The 19,624-nt window shown below is 47.0% G+C and overlaps 1 protein-coding gene across 6 annotated transcripts in view; it reads left to right on the top strand.

Annotated features, from left to right (window-relative positions):
- CTNNA2 (catenin alpha 2) overlaps window positions 1–19,624 on the top strand; it is a 2,737,142-nt gene that overhangs the window by 967,942 nt on the left and 1,749,576 nt on the right. The window lies entirely within an intron of this gene.

Here is a 19,624-nt window from a genome sequence, read left to right as displayed (position 1 = left end):
AGTCGATGGTCATCCCAGAGAGGAAGTCGTAAGACCACTTTTACTACTTCCACCAAGCAATTGACTGTCCAACAGTCATTTGCGAGGAAGATTAAATATCACAGCAGTCATCCTACTGCAAAGCGGATAACTGAGGCCTTGACATCCTGGGTGGTGAGAAACGTGGTTCCGGTATCCATCATTACTGCAGAGCCAACTAAAGACTTGTTGGAGGTACTGTGTCCCCGGTACCAAATACCATCTAGGTTCCATTTCTCTAGGGTTGCGATACCGAAAATGTACACAGACCTCAGAAAAAGAGTCACCAGTGTCCTAAAAAATGCAGCTGTACCCAATGTCCACTTAACCACGGACATGTGGACAAGTGGAGCAGGGCAGGGTCAGGACTATATGACTGTGACAGCCCACTGGGTAGATGTATGGACTCCCGCCGCAAGAACAGCAGCGGCGGCACCAGTAGCAGCATCTCGCAAACGCCAACTCGTTCCTAGGCAGGCTACGCTTTGTATCACCGGTTTCCAGAATACGCACACAGCTGAAAACCTCTTACGGCAACTGAGGAAGATCATCGCGGAATGGCTTACCCCAATTGGACTCTCCTGTGGATTTGTGGCATCGGACAACGCCAGCAATATTGTGCGTGCATTACATCTGGGCAAATTCCAGCACGTCCCATGTTTTGCACATACCTTGAATTTGGTGGTGCAGAATTTTTTAAAAAACGACAGGGGCGTGCAAGAGATGCTGTCGGTGGCCAGAAAAATTGCGGGACACTTTCGGCGTACAGGCAGCACGTACAGAAGACTGGAGCACCACCAAAAACGCCTGAACCTGCCCTGCCATCATCTGAAGCAGGAGGTGGTAACGAGGTGGAATTCAACCCTCTATATGCTTCAGAGGTTGGAGGAGCAGCAAAAGGCCATTCAAGCCTATACAACTGACCACGATATAGGAGGTGGAATGCACCTGTCTCAAGCGCAGTGGAGAATGATTTCAACGTTGTGCAAGGTTCTGCAACCTTTTGAACTTGCCACACGTGAAGTCAGTTCAGACACTGCCAGCCTGAGTCAGGTCATTCCCCTCATCAGGCTTTTGCAGAAGAAGCTGGAGACATTGAAGGAGGAGCTAAGACAGAGCGATTCCGCTAGGCATGTGGGACTTGTGGATGGAGCCCTTAATTCGCTTAACAAGGATTCACGGGTGGTCAATCTGTTGAAATCAGAGCACTACATTTTGGCCACCGTGCTCGATCCTAGATTTAAAACCTACCTTGGATCTCTCTTTCCGGCGCACACAAGTCTGCTGGGTTTCAAAGACCTGCTGGTGAGAAAATTGTCAAGTCAAGCGGAACGCGACCTGTCAACATCTCCTCCTTCACATTCTCCCGCAACTGGGGGTGCGAGGAAAAGGCTCAGAATTCCGAGCCCACCCGCTGGCGGTGATGCAGGGCAGTCTGGAGCGACTGCTGATGCTGACATCTGGTCCGGACTGAAGGACCTGACAACCATTACGGACATGTCGTCTACTGTCACTGCATATGATTCTATCACCATTGATAGAATGGTGGAGGATTATATGAGTGACCGCATCCAAGTAGGCACGTCACACAGTCCGTACTTATACTGGCAGGAAAAAGAGGCAATTTGGAGGCCCTTGCACAAACTGGCTTTATTCTACCTAAGTTGCCCTCCCACAAGTGTGTACTCCGAAAGAGTGTTTAGTGCCGCCGCTCACCTTGTCAGCAATCGGCGTACGAGGTTACATCCAGAAAATGTGGAGAAGATGATGTTCATTAAAATGAATTATAATCAATTCCTCCGCGGAGACATTGACCAGCAGCAATTGCCTCCACAAAGTACACAGGGAGCTGACATGGTGGATTCCAGTGGGGACGAATTGATAATCTGTGAGGAGGGGGATGTACACGGTGATATATCGGAGGATGATGATGAGGTGGACATCTTGCCTCTGTAGAGCCAGTTTGTGCAAGGAGAGATTAATTGCTTCTTTTTTGGTGGGGGTCCAAACCAACCCGTCATTTCAGTCACAGTCGTGTGGCAGACCCTGTCACTGAAATGATGGGTTGGTTAAAGTGTGCATGTCCTGTTTTGTTTATACAACATAAGGGTGGGTGGGAAGGGCCCAAGGACAATTCCATCTTGCACCTCTTTTTTCTTTTATTTTTCTTTGCGTCATGTGCTGTTTGGGGAGGGTTTTTTGGAAGGGACATCCTGCGTGACACTGCAGTGCCACTCCTAGATGGGCCCGGTGTTTGTGTCGGCCACTAGGGTCGCTTATCTTTCTCACACAGCTACCTCATTGCGCCTCTTTTTTTCTTTGCGTCATGTGCTGTTTGGGGAGGGTTTTTTGGAAGGGACATCCTGCGTGACACTGCAGTGCCACTCCTAGATGGGCCCGGTGTTTGTGTCGGCCACTAGGGTCGCTTATCTTTCTCACACAGTCAGCTACCTCATTGCGCCTCTTTTTTTCTTTGCGTCATGTGCTGTTTGGGGAGGGTTTTTTGGAAGGGACATCCTGCGTGACACTGCAGTGCCACTCCTAGATGGGCCCGGTGTTTGTGTCGGCCACTAGGGTCGCTAATCTTACTCACACAGCTACCTCATTGCGCCTCTTTTTTTCTTTGCGTCATGTGCTGTTTGGGGAGGGTTTTTTGGAAGGGACATCCTGCGTGACACTGCAGTGCCACTCCTAGATGGGCCCGGTGTTTGTGTCGGCCACTAGGGTCGCTTATCTTTCTCACACAGTCAGCTACCTCATTGCGCCTCTTTTTTTCTTTGCGTCATGTGCTGTTTGGGGAGGGTTTTTTGGAAGGGACATCCTGCGTGACACTGCAGTGCCACTCCTAGATGGGCCCGGTGTTTGTGTCGGCCACTAGGGTCGCTTATCTTTCTCACACAGTCAGCTACCTCATTGCGCCTCTTTTTTTCTTTGCGTCATGTGCTGTTTGGGGAGGGTTTTTTGGAAGGGACATCCTGCGTGACACTGCAGTGCCACTCCTAGATGGGCCCGGTGTTTGTGTCGGCCACTAGGGTCGCTAATCTTACTCACACAGCTACCTCATTGCGCCTCTTTTTTTCTTTGCGTCATGTGCTGTTTGGGGAGGGTTTTTTGGAAGGGACATCCTGCGTGACACTGCAGTGCCACTCCTAGATGGGCCCGGTGTTTGTGTCGGCCACTAGGGTCGCTTATCTTACTCACACAGCGACCTCGGTGCAAATTTTAGGACTAAAAATAATATTGTGAGGTGTGATGTGTTCAGAATAGGCTGAAAATGAGTGTAAATTATGTTTTTTGAGGTTAATAATACTTTGGGATCAAAATTACCCCCAAATTCTATGATTTAAGCTGTTTTTTAGGGTTTTTTGAAAAAAACACCCGAATCCAAAACACACCCGAATCCGACAAAAAAAATTCGGTGAGGTTTTGCCAAAACGCGGTCGAACCCAAAACACGGCCGCGGAACCGAACCCAAAACCAAAACACAAAACCCGAAAAATTTCCGGCGCTCATCTCTAGATTTATCAAGCTTTTTTTTAACTGAAATAATAATTTTTACTAAAATACATTATTTTAGTTCCACTCAAATTTATTAAAGGACTTTTTGGGCAGTTTTCTCAAGAAACTGCTCCAAACCCTTTAATTTGCTTTTTTAGTAATCAGACCGCATTCCCCATACTTATAATGGGAAATGCGATCTGGACGAATTAAAAAACAAAAGTAAAAATTTACTGCAGTGAGCCCTGTGTTAATAACGCCAGCATCAGCTGGACAGCACTGCGATATAGGTAACTCTGCACAGCTTTCTCTGCCTCCCAGCAGAGGAAGCTGTACGGGGAGCCGGCAGTGTGATAAGCTATGTATGTCCGATGGACACACAAGCTGATTATCTTAAAAATAAAAAAGTAAAAAATAAAATAAAATTCATACTTACCCGCCCAGGAGGCGGTGATCGGCGCTCCAGTGCAGGCTGCTGGGCATCGGTACCTCCTGCTGCTGTGCTGTGAACCCTGTGCAGTAAAGTGATGCTGCAAAGCAGCAGCTCACTTTACAGCACCAGGAGCCACAGCACAGCAGCAGGATCTGGCGCCTGCAAACTTCTTGGAAGCGACAGTCACGGGCTTATGGACGGGTAAGTATAATTATCGGTGCGGAGGGGTCTCGGCGCGACAAAGGGGTAGTCACATTGGGGGTATTCCCCCGCGGCGGGAGCTCGCAGGGACAGAGCTTTCTCGCAAGCTCTGTCCCTACTGTACATGCGATTATTGATACAGCCATGCGATGTAATTAATTATCGCAGTGCGAGTTTGGCCGATTTTTATCACCTGTCATCCGCATCCTCAGATGGTGATAAATGAGACCCTAGTGTTTTTCCTTTTTTTTAGGCCACTGATTTGGCTGTTTTAAAGGGGATCTGATATACTCATATCATCTAACTTTGGGTGGCTTTGGTTTCTAGGTAACCGCACTGGCTCATCTCTAGAATAATCCTTGTGACTGATGACCCAAAATGGCTGCTACATGTATTGTATTATATCCATGGTCCCTGTATTTCATGAAAATATAAACCTCCTCTCAGTGCATAGCCAGATTAAAGGGTGGGGGGGGGGGGGAGTGCAGGGCATACTGTACCCCGGGTCCCCCTTTGTCAGGGGGCCCCCTGGCCAAAGCATACGGACATCACTAGCGTTCTCTCTTATGCAGCAGCAGAACCAGGAGCCAAAATGGGAGCAGGACAGTATGCAGTGCAGGCAGAGACAGAGGAGTATCAGGTTTCATGAGCTACCAATGGAGCCTTCTGACCAGAAGAGAGATAGGAGTGTAGAGTGAGCTGTAAGTGACACAGGGATCCCAGGTTCTCCTCCACCCCACTGGGGTGTCTTTGTAACCTGTCATCTAATAAGGGTCTAGCGAAGGGGTTCTCAAACATGGTCCTCAATGCACCCCAGTGGTCCAGGTTTTAGGAATATCCATGGCTCAGCACAGATGGCTAAATCAAATTGACTGAGGTGCTAATTAAGGCACCTCTGGCCAATCATGGATATACTTTAAACCTGAACTGTTGGGGTGCCTTGAGGACCGCGTTTGAGAACCTCTGGTCTAGAGAGAGACATACACAAAGAGGCCCCCTAAGTCCTGTCCCAGTGTGTAAGTAATACAGAGGCTGCTGCTATTCTTGCATGTAACAAGATAAATTATTGATTTATTTTTCTATCTGTATTTTAAGGTCTTTGTTCCACTATGAGAAAATTTTATAAAATAGCTGTCTCTCAATTAGGTGGAGCTATAAACTGTACCCAGGCATTATTAAACTATTAGTTTAAATCTAATATACACCATCGGTTTAAATTTAATATACACAGTCCATATATCTGGTTTCCAACATGGCCTAGTAGAGAAGGGAAAACAATGCGCTCTACCTGGACTTTCTTCTTACGTTATGAATGAAATCATCTGTGTTGAAACACCTTTCTTATCAATTAAATAGTTCAACACAGGTTACATCAATCATACATTAAGAGGGAAGTCCAGGTAGAAAGCATTTTGTCATGTTGGGAGGTATGCACAATCTAATATAGACCCCCTCCCATTCCACCGGAGGCCCCCTCTTAAGTGCCCCTGGCAATCGCAAGGCTTAATCCGGCCCTGTCATAATGTCCATAGTTTCTGTACTGTATTATGTTTACACTATCTGTAAAGTGCCTTGAGTCATATTGCAGAAAAGCAATATATATATATATAAAAAAAAAATATTATCTCCTATGTAATAGCCCAGATCTGTGACTCTGTGACTGTGTGTATAACGCTGGGCGTGGCTAGGAGCTCTCATTGGGTTAGCAGCAGGTTTATCACACCCAGTCCACAGCTGGTTGGGCGAGAAACGCCCTCCAACACAGGTTACATCCAATGGGAGGCTCTGCATTTGGCTGCTGTGTGTTCCCAGTGCAGGATTAACAATGGGGCCGATGGAGCTGCAGCTCCAGGCCCACACCCCAAAATAGGCCCACTGCATCTGCAGCAACACACCCTCCAACAATTTACACATAAAAATCGTATACATTCGAAAAGGGGCGTGGCCACAGGTTAAAGGGGCGTGGCCACATCCCTTTTCATATACTTTCAATGGAAGTTTGGAGAGCCAAAAATCGGTACAGACCATAAAAAAAGTTTCTGTACCTACCAAAAAGGTGCAGCTGGAGGGTATGCCACTGCATCTGCAGCAAGTTTCTGCGCTGTACATCGGGGGGAAAAAACCCTTTTACTGCAGCATCTTAAGTCCTGCTGCCAGTCCACCGGCCCCTCCGCCATCAACAATCCCCACTCTCTAGCCGCGGCGCAGGTGGAACAAAAGCTGCTGCGGCCACCGGCATAGATGTGTAAGAAAGCAGTTCAGCGGAAGGCTTTCATATCCCTCCCTGTGCCGCATACTCTCTGAGCCCCGGAGCCTCCTCTGCGCATGATGTCACAGAAGTGCCTCCCCGCCACAGCCGCACCCAGATCCCCAGAGGCCCTGGCTCCGCAACACAGCACCTGGGCTGCCGGCCTGGAAGCTCCGAGATGGCTAATGTAATGGATAGAGTGGGTGCAGGGGCGTAGCTGTGCCTTATGGGGCCCCATAGCATAATTCACTGACACTGCACAGCACTCTCACCTTTTACATTGATTCAGCGAGTCAGTCAGTTCTGCCAGCCAGTCACTATTGTTAGCGCCGGTGTCCCAACGCGCCGCATTACAGGGAAGTAGACTCACTAAATAAACTACAGCTCCCAGCAGCCCTTAGCGCCGAAGCATTCCGATGCTAATGGCTGCTGGGAGCTGTAGTTTATTGAGTGCATCTTCCCTATAATGCGGCGCGTTGGGACACCAGCGCTAACAATAGTGACTGGCTGCTGTGCGAGTCTCCGGGAGAGCCACTGCCAAAGGGAGGACAGCAGCTTATCTGCTTCCAGGAGGAGAGTCATTACCCGCCCCTCCCCCACTAGCAGTACCTCCGACACCATCCACAGCACCCCCACACACCCCCTCCAGCACCCGAGGTAGCTCCGGACCCCCTCTCCCACCTGTAGCACCCCCGCCCTTCCCCCACCCACAGCACCACCACACCCGCCCCTTCCCCACCCGTGGCACCCCCGCAACTGCTCTTCCCCCACCCATGGTGGCTCCGTACCCCCTTCCCCAGCCGTGGCAACCGTCCCTCCTCCACTCACGGCACTACTACACCAGCCCCTCTACCCACCCACGACACCCCTGCAACCGCTCCTTCCCACCCTTGGCACCCCCAGGCCCCCTCCCTTATCCGCATCTCCTGCCATTCCCCCAACCACAGCACCTACTAGGTGATTCATCAGGCCCTGCGTGCGCTGTTCACGCCGTTGCAAAGGGCTACGGCCCCTTAACCATCGCACACCCTTTGTCCGTGCAATATTTAACCACTCACACAATTATGATTGGAGGTGATACTCCATATACTCCATATAATAAAAATATTGCCTGCCACAAGGGCGTGCAAGGGTTAAGGGGGCGTAGCCCCTTACGAGTCACGACGGTGTGAAGAGCGCCCGTATGGCGCAATGAATCACCTAGTTATTATAAGTGCTTTCACTCAAGTCCGCCTTGCACAAGGTAGCAACGTCATAATTGCCATATATTTAATAAACACAAAGTGAAAGTAGCTGAAATGTGCAAATGTAAACATATTGGGTATTTCGTATATTTTGGCCGCTATTCAATTACCCATGAAGAAACTTGGGGAGTGATTTTTCTCGTTATTTTTTGGGGCTATCCAAATAGGTCGCCTGAAGGAAAAAAAAATTCTCCCGAAAACGCACAGGTTCAGTGACACTTGTGTGTTTTCGGTTGGGTGTGTTCAAACTGAAATCTGTGCTTGCGATACTGACTGTGAGATTTTGTCTAATTGTCAATTTTGACTATCTCTTCTATGAGATAGTCAAAATTGACTTGCCTGCACAGTTAATCTAGGCTTGTGATGCCGACCCCGCGGGGCCGCGCATAAGCATCGAATGGGATCGCAAGGTGACTTTCACCTTGCGATCTGCACTAACTTTTCTTACGATTTTGACTATTTAGTCAAAATCGTAAGAAAATATCTCACCGTGTGTACACACCATAAATGTTAGGAATTTAGGATATTTTAATATATTATCTTATACCCATAGCTGTACCCAGTCAAGGTCCTCCTAACAGTGTTCACCCACTAAAATACTCTTTTTCAAAGTATACCTATGTAATGACTATTCACTATGGAATCAGACTATACATATACGGGCCCTCATTCCGAGTTGATCGCTAGCTGCCGTTGTTCACAGCGCGGCGATTAGGTAAAAAAAGCAGTATTTCTGTGCATGCGTATGGGGCGCAGTGCGCACGCGCGACGTACTTCCACAAAAGCCTATACAGTTTCACACAAGGTCTAGCAACGATTTTCAGTCGCACTGCTGGCCGCAGAGTGATTGACAGGAAGTGGGTGTTTCTGGGTGGTAACTGACCGTTTTCGGGGAGTGTGTGTAAAAACGCAGGCGTGTCAGATACAAACGCAGGAGGAGTGGTTGGGAAAACGTAGGCGTGGCTGGCCGAACGCAAGGCGTGTTTGTGACGTCAAAACAGGAACTAAATAGTCTAAAGTGATCGCAAGCTAGGAGTAAGTCTCGAGCTGCTCAGAAACTACACAATCTTTTTTTGTTGCAGCGCTGCGATCCTTTCGTTCGCACTTCTGCTAAGCTAAGATACACTCCCAGAGGGCGGCGGCTTAGCGTTTGCAATGCTGCTAAAAGCAGCTAACGAGCGAACAACTCGGAATGAGGGCCACTGTACAGTAGTGAGTAGCTATATCTAAACAGACACTAGGAAAGAGACCTTTATAACTACAGTGTAACGAGACACATTGATAATTTGATAATTTGAGGCTCAAATTTTATTTGATTTAATTGTTAGCATCAATGTTTCAGCCAATGAAATGGTTTGTTTTTAATTTAATAGTGTAAATTACAGTATTTAAGGTTCGTCTTGGATTAGAACTCAAAATAGTAAGGTATCAAAATAAGGGCCCTCATTCCGAGTTGTTCGCTCGGTAAAAATCTTCGCATCGCAGCGATTTTCCGCTTAGTGCGCATGCGCAATGTTCGCACTGCGACTGCGCCAAGTAAATTTGCTATGCACTTAGTAATTTTACTCACGGCTTTTTCATCGTTCTGGCGATCGTAATGTGATTGACAGGAAATGGGTGTTACTGGGCGGAAACAGGCCGTTTTATGGGCGTGTGGGAAAAAACGCTACCGTTTCCGGAAAAAACGCAGGAGTGGCCGGAGAAACGGAGGAGTGTCTGGGCGAACGCTGGGTGTGTTTGTGACGTCAAACCAGGAACGACAAGCACTGAACTGATCGCAGATGCCGAGTAAGTCTGGAGCTACTCAGAAACTGCTACGAGGTGTGTAATCGCAATATTGCGAATACATCGTTCGCAATTTTAAGATGCTAAGATTCACTCCCAGTAGGCGGCGGCTTAGCATGAGCAAATCTGCTAAAATCCGCTTGCGAGCGAACAACTCGGAATGACCCCCAAGAGCCCATAGTATACGCTGTATAATGTATATGGGCAGTGCTGTGCATTATGGGAGTACGTGAAGACTCTGCACTGCCCATAGTTTTATCACTCTGGGTCCCCTGGCGTGGCATGGAGCTGTGTTTTTATAGGTCTGAGTTTATCAAGCAGTGATAAACCTCTCCAGACCTCATCTAATTCTGTAACGGTGAGAAATGATTTCATGTACACAGCTAGGTAAATCAGGCAGGGCTGTTTCTCAGGAAGAATTGGATTATTTCTTTTCATTTTTTTCCCCCTTTGAATATGTACCTTATAATTCGTATAACACAGTCCGTGTTTGAAGTATTATTTGTTAGTATTTTAAATGGTGACTAGCGGCCTAAGTTGATAGCAAAACATCTTTTTCCTCTAATGGGCAAAACCATGTGCAGTGCAGGTGGGGCAGATGTAACATGTGCAGAGAAAGTTAGATTTGGGCGGGGTGTGGTACAAAATGAATCTAAATTGCAGTGTAAAAATAAAGCAGCCAGTATTTACCCTGCACAGAAACAATATAACCCACCCAAATCTAACTCTCTCTGCACATGTTACATCTGCCCCACCTGCAGTGCACAATGGTTTTGCCCATTAGAGGAAAATGTTGTTTTGCAATCGACCTTGTATTTAGGTCCTAAGTACAGTAAGTCATTCATTAGGAAAGCTGTTGTATGTCTGCCGTCATTGCTGATTTAAAAATTGGGACAATTAAAAATAAAAACTGGGACAAAACTGGCTTCTCTTCTGGTCCAATGAGTTGTCCCATTTTTCCGAGGGTGAAAGAGGGATATACCTAATGTATTACTTATGTATTACATACAGCAGCCTTTATGTCCCCATTAATGGTTCAATTAAAAAACAAATTATACATGTGGAATATCCTAATTGCAGCTTGTACCCAGAAACGATGCACCTGGATTACAAGCTCCTCAGTAAGTTCCTCTGTTTCTGCCATCACTCGTCTAATTTCCACACCTTCCCACTGGCAACGTGTTAGTTGTATTAAAAGCTTGGTCTTGGCTGACGCACCGGGAATCCAGCAACGTGTAGCTCAGATGCATCTACAGACGAGCGCACGTGCCGTATTTATGGGAGATTTATGGTTTTTGAAGAGGGTTAGACAATAATTTCCGCGCATGTTGGCAAAATGCGTGTTTGCTATTCAGAGGGATTTTGGACAGAAGTTGTTAATTTGTTTTTTAAAGTGGTTACTGACTAGCTTCATAAATTATCATTGGCTGCATTCTATTCTACCAAGTGTTTAAAGGAATATTACAGTAATTACATATTGGATTTTGTTTCTTTAGTTGTCAGTTTCATATGCCTGCCAACATCTATACAGTATTTCGTTATTCTGGTATTATAGGTAATTCATTTGAGTCACGCATTTGTCAGTAGCATCCTTTTTTACCATTATTTGGCGTTTAGTGTAGAGCACATGATATCTGAACAATTGCTGTTGATATTATCCAAATTATTCACCCTTTGGATTTAAAAAAAAATAAAAATATGTATCCCAATTTCAGGGTGTTTGTATGTCATTCCTCTTGTTATCTTGTATACTGGTTGTGGCTAGTTACACACTATACGATTATGTGTCCAATCTGGCTGGTTGGAACGAAAATCTGGTAATGTATGGGAGCGAATGACAATCAACTATTTGCTTCCAAAATCCAGAAAACAGACAAAAATGATTTTTCGGATAAATCGGTTAAAGCAAACATTTTTTTTCTATTTTCCAGTATTTGGGAGCAAAATGTTCATTTGTCATTTGCTCCCATACTGTACATTACCAGATTTGTGTTCCAACCAGAAAGATTGGACAGATAATCTTATAGTGTGTATACAGCTTTAGTGATTATGTTTGTGTATATATGTGTCTGTGTGTATGACATTCCCCGTCTTATTATCTAATGCAGCAGTGCTCTTCACAGTGACTGACAGATAAGCGGCCAGTCAGTAATCTGTGTGTGTGATGTCTCCCTCCTCATTACTTCTTCAGCAGTGCTCCTACCAGTGACAATAAGGAGACTTTCTCAACAGTTGTGTCTTTGTGTGACCTCCTCGTCATCACTAACCACACACAGCCATGACGTTGTGTAGCAGCGTTAGTCACAGTGAGTGCAGGAAGGGAAGCTCTTTGATCATGCTAAGACTGTAGGGCAATTTAAACATGCTTGGGACAGGCATATGAATATCCTTACAAAGAATTAAGGTTAAAAAAGGGTTGAGATTGCCTAAAGGATAAAATAAAAAAGGGGCAGACTAGATGGGCCAAGTGGTTCTTATCTGCCGTCAAATTCTATGTTTCTATGTTTCTATCATATCGTACATCAGGCATTCCCAACCACGGTCCTCAAGGCACACTAACAGTGCAGGTTTTAGTGATATCCAGGCTTCAGCACAGGTGACTTAATTAGTAGCTCAGTTATTTTGATTTAACCATCTGTGCTGCAGCCTGGATATCACTAAAAGCTGCACTGTTGGTGTGCCTTGAGGACCGTGGTTGGGAATACCTGCCGTACATGTTTTACACCGTCATTACCTTATCTAGCAGCCAGGGCCAGATTAAAGGCCACATGGGAATGGGTCTAAAAATATGCAAGTGCTTTTTGTGAGAAGTGAAGGAGCTGTGGCCAGAGACTTTTTGGGTGTAGGCAGTGATACTGGCGGATCGGCCAGATAGTTGTACTGTGTATGAGCATAACCGATCAAAAAATATCAATCACTCGGACATACCAAATGTCCAGCATGTCTGTCTGATACAATGCTTTTAAGGCTGCAAGTCGGCAGCATCACTCAGTATATGTCGCGGTTGCAGAAGCCGACCAAGCAACCTCTTCCGTTGTTCCTTTTCAGCCACGAAACAGGGAATGTTCTCCTCCCCAGGGAAGGAATGCAGATATCAAGTGACCATGACATCCATGACTGTCTGCAAATTATGGAAAAATATCATCAACGTATCGACACTGGATTGGAGAATCGTTAAATCTGAAGGGGGGGTAGGCAGAATCAGTAAATTTATTTTTGTTTACTGCGAATGTCTGAGCCCCATTCCATCCTGCATATGTATATTCAGTTGCAACTAAAGTAAAAAATGCTACTGACTGTAATGAGATGAGAAAGTTGTATTATGTTGTACAGTTGTAAACATGGTGTTGTACAATTTCCCATTCTTTATCACCAATTTTGGTAAAACGCGTAAAGTGCCCTAATTGCCCCGGAGTTTACAGCCCCCCAACATTCCCCAGCCCTCCACCCACTTCATGAGATTCCCATGCTGTTACTGTATGTATCTGAAATACTTGAAGACAAATACAGTAGTGGAGCCTATAGGAGTGAGCGTCTTCCAGCAAAATGTATTCACTGCTGATTTATTATTGGCTGCCAGACATGAAATTGATGATGCGTTTCCAGTATCTGATTCGTTCAGGTCAGTGTCCCATTTTTGTAGGGGGAAGAAGAAAGCCTCTTATATTGTTAGTAGAACAGTAAAAGTGCAGTAAAACTCAATAAAAGTGTAATTGATACACGTTACCGGGCTCGGAGGTCACCTTGTGGTTCTGTTTTAGACAACAAAAACTCATTTAACAAAACATCTGTTGAGGGATTTGTTGCCAGATATAAAGTGCTTTCCACACAATTGTATATTGCCCATTGGATCAGAAAAAGGTTGGATTTGAAGAGCATTTTCACGGCCGTTGTTGTTTGTTTGCTTTTTTATTGCCAATTTGCTTGGAGTTTCAGTAAATGGTATTTCAGGATGATTATGTAAGTTATTAGTAAAAAAAAAAAAAAATAGCAAAGGGGAAGAATGCAAATTGTAGGATCTTTGGCCAAGATAGGCAACTACTGATCGCCAGCTGTTGTAGAACTACAAGTTCTGCCATGCTGTGCCAGCTAGAGAAAGACAGTGATTATAAATAACATTATAAATGACATTTGCAATGAATTGGTATCATTGATGTGGTTTCCATCTTCAGGCTTTTATAACTTAAATGTATTGTGCACGCAGTGTCATACTGGGGCATGAGGGGCCCACCGGAGGAACGCAGTGGTAGGGGCCCATGTGTAGGGGTGTGGCCAGTCAATAGAGAATCTTGGCTAACCATTGGAGAGTGCATGGTCTGGGCCCCATGATACAAATATTAATAGATTAATAACACGAATGGACTGTAGAAAATATACCATAGTCCTATGCAGTATAATGTAATTTATATTTCTCTAACGTCCTAGTGGATGCTGGGGACTCCGTCAGGACCATGGGGATTAGCGGCTCCGCAGGAGACAGGGCACAAAAATAAAGCTTTAGGATCAGGTGGTGTGCACTGGCTCCTCCCCCTATGACCCTCCTCCAAGCCTCAGTTAGGTTTTTGTGCCCGTCCGAGCAGGGTGCAATCTAGGTGGCTCTCCTAAAGAGCTGCTTAGAAAAAGTTTTTAGGTTTTTTATTTTCAGTGAGTCCTGCTGGCAACAGGCTCACTGCATCGAGGGACTTAGGGGAGAGAAGTCAACTCACCTGCGTGCAGGATGGATTGGCTTCTTAGGCTACTGGACACCATTAGCTCCAGAGGGATCGAACACAGGCCCAGCCATGGAGTCCGGTCCCGGAGCCGCGCCGCCGACCCCCCTTGCAGATGCCGAAGATGGAAGAGGTCCAGAAGCAGGCGGCAGAAGACTTTTCAGTCTTCCTGAGGTAGCGCACAGCACTGCAGCTGTGCGCCATTGTTGTCAGCACACTTCACACAGCGGTCACGGAGGGTGCAGGGTGCTGGGGGGGCGCCCTGGGCAGCAATGTATAATACCTTTTTATGGCTAAAAAATACATCACATATAGCCCTTGAGGCTATATGGATGTATTTAACCCCTGCCAGATCTCACAAACTCCGGAGAAGAGGCCGCCGAAATAGGGGGCGGGGCTTATTCTCCTCAGCACACAGCGCCATTTTCCTGCTCAGCTCCGCTGTGAGGAAGGCTCCCAGGACTCTCCCCTGCACTGCACTACAGAAACAGGGTAAAACAGAGAGGGGGGGCACTTTTTTTGGCGATATTACTATATTTAAGCTGCTATAAGGATACAACACTTATATAGGGTTGTTCCCATATATATTATAGCGCTTGGGTGTGTGCTGGCAAACTCTCCCTCTGTCTCCCCAAAGGGCTAGTGGGGTCCTGTCTTCAATAGAGCATTCCCTGTGTGTCTGCTGTGTGTCGGTACGTGTGTGTCGACATGTATGAGGACGATGTTGGTGTGGAGGCAGAGCAATTGCCGGTAATGGTGATGTCACCCCCCAGGGAGTCGACACCGGAATGGATGGCTTTGTTTATGGAATTACGTGATAATGTCAGCACATTACAAAAATCAGTTGACGACATGAGACGGCCGGCAAACCAGTTAGTACCTGCCCAGGCGTCTCAGACACCGTCAGGGGCTGTAAAACGCCCTTTACCTCAGTCGGTCGACACAGACCCAGACACGGACACTGAATCTAGTGTCGACGGTGAAGAAACAAACGTATTTTCCAGTAGGGCCACACGTTATATGATCACGGCAATGAAGGAGGCTTTGCATATCTCTGATACTACAAGTACCACAAAAAGGGGTATTATGTGGGGGGTGAAAAAACTACCTGTAGTTTTTCCTGAATCAGAGGAATTGAATGATGTATGTGATGAAGCGTGGGTTAACCCAGATAGAAAAGTGCTAATTTCAAAAAAGTTATTGGCATTATACCCTTTCCCGCCAGAGGTTAGGGCGCGCTGGGAAACACCCCCTAAGGTGGATAAGGCGCTCACACGCTTATCAAAACAAGTGGCGTTACCGTCTCCTGATACGGCCGCCCTCAAGGATCCAGCTGATAGGAGGCTGGAAACTACCCTAAAAAGTATATACACACATACTGGTGTTATACTGCGACCAGCCATCGCCTCAGCCTGGATGTGCAGTGCTGGGGTGGTCTGGTCGGATTCCCTGACTGAAAATATTGATACCCTGGATAGGGACAGTATTTTACAGACTTTAGAGCAATTAAAGGATGCTTTTCTTTATATGCGAGATGCTCAGAGGGATATTTGCACTCTGGCATCGAGAGTAAGTGCGATGTCCATATCTGCCAGAAGAAGTTTATGGACACGACAGTGGTCAGGTGATGCGGATTCCAAACGGCATATGGAAGTATTGCCGTATTAAGGGGAGGAATTATTTGGCGTCGGTCTATCGGATTTGGTGGCCACGGCAACTGCCGGGAAATCCACCTTTTTACCTCAGACCCCCTCCCAACAGAAAAAGACACCGTCTTTTCAGCCGCAGTCCTTTCGGTCCTATAAGAAGCGGGCAAAAGGACAGTCATATCTGCCCCGAGGCAGAGGAAAGGGTAAGAGAGGGCAGCAAGCAGCTCCTTCCCAGGAACAGAAGCCCTCCGCGGGTTCTGCAAAGCCCTCAGCATGACGCTGGGGCTTTACAAGCGGACTCAGGAACGGTGGGGGGTCGACTCAAGAATTTCAGCGCGCAGTGGGCTTGCTCACAGGTGGACCCCTGGATCCTGCAGGTAGTATCTCAGGGTTACAGGTTGGAATTCGAGAAGTCTCCCCCTCGCCGGTTCCTAAAGTCTGCTTTGCCAACGTCTCCCTCAGACAGGGCGACGGTATTGGAAGCCATTCACAAGCTGTTTTCTCAGCAGGTGATAGTCAAGGTACCCCTCCTACAACAGGAAAAGGGGTATTACTCCACGCTATTTGTGGTACCGAAGCCGGACGGCTCGGTAAGACCTATTCTAAATCTGAAATCTTTGAACCTGTACATACAAAAATTCAAGTTCAAGATGGAATCACTCAGAGCAGTGATAGCGAATCTGGAAGAAGGGGACTTTATGGTGTCCCTGGACATAAAAGATGCTTACCTGCATGTCCCAATTTGCCCTTCACATCAAGGGTACCTCAGGTTCGTGGTGCAAAACTGTCATTATCAGTTTCAGACGCTGCCGTTTGGATTGTCCACGGCACCTCGGGTCTTTACCAAGGTAATGGCCGAAATGATGATTCTTCTGCGAAGAAGAGGCGTATTAATTATCCCTTACTTGGACGATCTCCTGATAAGGGCAAGGTCCAGAGAACAGCTGGAGGACGGAGTAGCACTAACCCAAGTAGTGCTGCAACAACACGGGTGGATTCTGAATTTTCCAAAATCTCAGTTGACCCCGACAACACGTCTGCTGTTCCTGGGAATGATTCTGGACACGGTTCAGAAAAAGGTGTTTCTTCCGGAGGAGAAAGCCAAGGAGTTATCCGAACTTGTCAGGAACCTCCTAAAACCAGGAAAAGTGTCTGTGCATCAATGCACAAGAGTCCTGGGAAAGATGGTGGCTTCTTACGAAGCAATCCCATTCGGCAGATTCCACGCACGAACTTTTCAGTGGGATCTGCTGGACAAATGGTCCGGATCGCATCTGCAGATGCATCAGCGGATAACCTTATCGCCACGGACAAGGGTGTCTCTTCTGTGGTGGTTGCAGAGTGCTCATCTGTTAGAAGGCCGCAGATTCGGCATACAGGACTGGGTCCTGGTGACCACGGATGCCAGTCTGAGAGGCTGGGGAGCGGTCACACAGGGAAGAAACTTCCAGGGAGTATGGTCAAGCCTGGAGATGTCTCTTCACATAAATATACTGGAGCTAAGAGCGATTTACAATGCTCTAAGCCTGGCAAAACCCCTGCTTCAGGGTCAGCCGGTGTTGATCCAGTCGGACAACATCACGGCAGTTGCCCACGTAAACAGACAGGGCGGCACAAGAAGCAGGAGAGCAATGGCAGAAGCTGCAAGGATTCTTCGCTGGGCGGAAGATCATGTGATAGCACTGTCAGCAGTGTTCATTCCGGGAGTGGACAACTGGGAAGCAGACTTCCTCAGCAGACACGATCTACACCCGGGAGAGTGGGGACTTCATCCAGAAGTCTTCCACATGATTGTGAACCGTTGGGAAAAACCAAAGGTGGATATGATGGCGTCTCGCCTCAACAAAAAACTGGACAGGTATTGCGCCAGGTCAAGAGACCCTCAGTCAATAGCTGTGGACGCTCTGGTAACACCGTGGGTGTTCCAGTCAGTGTATGTGTTTCCTCCTCTGCCTCTCATACCCAAAGTACTGAGAATTATACGGCAAAGGGGAGTAAGAACGATACTCGTGGCTCCGGATTGGCCAAGAAGAACTTGGTACCCGGAACTTCAGGAGATGCTCACGGAAAATCCGTGGCCTCTACCTCTAAGACGGGACCTGATTCAGCAGGGACCGTGTCTATTCCAAGACTTACCGCGGCTGCGTTTGACGGCGTGGCGGTTGAACGCCGAATTCTAAGGGAAAAAGGCATTCCAGAAGAGGTCATTCCTACACTGGTTAAAGCCAGGAAGGAGGTGACTGCACAACATTATCACCGCATTTGGAGAAAATATGTTGCGTGGTGTGAGGCCAGGAAGGCCCCCACGGAGGAATTTCAATTGGGTCGATTCCTACATTTCCTGCAAACAGGATTGTCTACGGGCCTCAAGTTGGGGTCCATTAAGGTTCAAATTTCGGCCCTATCAATTTTCTTCCAGAAAGAATTGGCTTCAGTTCCTGAAGTCCAGACTTTTGTAAAAGGAGTACTACAATACAGCCCCCGGTTGTGCCCCCAGTGGCTCCGTGGGACCTTAATGTAGTTTTGGATTTTCTCAAATCCCATTGGTTTGAGCCACTCAAATCGGCGGATTTGAAATATCTTACATGGAAAGTAACCATGCTACTGGCCCTGGCTTCAGCCAGGAGAGTGTCAGAATTGGCGGCTTTATCGTATAAAAGCCCATATCTGATTTTCCATTCGGACAGGGCAGAACTGCGGACGCGTCCTCATTTTCTGCCTAAGGTGGTGTCAGCTTTTCACCTGAACCAGCCTATTGTGGTGCCTGCGGCTACTAGCGATTTGGAGGATTCCAAGTTGCTGGACGTTGTCAGGGCATTGAAAATATATATTTCAAGGACGGCTGGAGTCAGAAAATCTGACTCGCTGTTTATACTGTATGCACCCAACAAGCTGGGTGCTCCTGCTTCTAAGCAGACAATTGCTCGTTGGATTTGTAGCACAATTCAACTTGCACATTCTGTGGCAGGCCTGCCACAGCCTAAATCTGTCAAGGCCCATTCCACAAGGAAGGTGGGCTCATCCTGGGCGGCTGCCCGAGGGGTCTCGGCATTACAACTTTGCCGAGCAGCTACGTGGTCGGGGGAGAACACGTTTGTAAAATTCTACAAATTTGATACCCTGGCTAAAGAGGACCTGGAGTTCTCTCATTCGGTGCTGCAGAGTCATCCGCACTCTCCCGCCCGTTTGGGAGCTTTGGTATAATCCCCATGGTCCTGACGGAGTCCCCAGCATCCACTAGGACGTTAGAGAAAATAAGATTTTACTTACCGATAAATCTATTTCTCGTAGTCCGTAGTGGATGCTGGGCGCCCATCCCAAGTGCGGATTGTCTGCAATACTTGTACATAGTTATTGTTACAAAAATCGGGTTATTATTGTTGTGAGCCATCTTTTTTAGAGGCTACTTCATTGTTATCATACTGTTAACTGGGTTCAGATCACAAGTTGTACGGTGTGATTGGTGTGGCTGGTATGAGTCTTACCCGGGATTCAAAATCCTTCCTTATTGTGTACGCTCGTCCGGGCACAGTATCCTAACTGAGGCTTGGAGGAGGGTCATAGGGGGAGGAGCCAGTGCACACCACCTGATCCTAAAGCTTTATTTTTGTGCCCTGTCTCCTGCGGAGCCGCTAATCCCCATGGTCCTGACGGAGTCCCCAGCATCCACTACGGACTATGAGAAATAGATTTATCGGTAAGTAAAATCTTATTATATACTGTATATATGGATGTGGATCATTAGATCGACAGTGTCTAGGTTGACAATATTTAAGTTGACCACTATAGGTCGACAGTCACTAGGTCGACAGGGTCAGAAGGTCAACAGGGTCAGAAGG

The sequence above is a fragment of the Pseudophryne corroboree genome, chromosome 1, assembly GCF_028390025.1.
Source record: "Pseudophryne corroboree isolate aPseCor3 chromosome 1, aPseCor3.hap2, whole genome shotgun sequence".
In the NCBI taxonomy this organism is placed as follows: domain Eukaryota; kingdom Metazoa; phylum Chordata; class Amphibia; order Anura; family Myobatrachidae; genus Pseudophryne; species Pseudophryne corroboree.
Note: the sequence above shows the minus strand (reverse complement) of the source record. Positions and strands in the feature narration are given on the sequence as shown.